This window comes from Priapulus caudatus, unplaced genomic scaffold (genome assembly GCF_000485595.1).
Source record: "Priapulus caudatus unplaced genomic scaffold, Priapulus_caudatus-5.0.1 Scaffold430, whole genome shotgun sequence".
Classification (NCBI taxonomy): Eukaryota; Metazoa; Priapulida; class Priapulimorpha; order Priapulimorphida; family Priapulidae; genus Priapulus; species Priapulus caudatus.
In genome coordinates, this window is record NW_014577491.1 from 107156 (window position 1) to 107557 (window position 402).

The 402-nt window shown below is 55.5% G+C and overlaps 1 protein-coding gene across 1 annotated transcript in view; it reads left to right on the forward strand.

Moving 5' to 3' along the window:
- Nucleotides 1–402, forward strand: part of LOC106810304 (neuralized-like protein 4) — a 46591-nt gene that overhangs the window by 44851 nt on the left and 1338 nt on the right. The gene's annotated exons all lie outside the window — the stretch shown is intronic.

Consider the following 402-nt stretch of genomic DNA (forward strand, 5'->3'; position numbering starts at 1 on the left):
GATGTCCTACAGGTGGCAGCACCTGAACGCGATGTCCTACAGATGGCAGCACCTGAACGCGATGTCCTACAGATGGCAGCACCTGATCGTGATGTTCTACAGGTGGCAGCACCTGCACGCGATGTCCTACAGGTCGTTAACACGACGTCGGCGGCGACCATCGTCACAGTGACAAGCAACCCGCCTTTGTCCGCGCGTAGTCATCTGGACAGAGGTTATTCATTCGTTCACTCGCTCACTCACTCACCCAAACTCACTCGCTCACCCACTCAGTCACTCACTTACTCACTCCCTCACTCACCCACTCACCCTCTCACTCGCTCACCCACTCAGTCACTCACCCTCTCACTCACTCACTCACTCACTCACTCACTCACTCACTCACTCACTCACTCACTCACT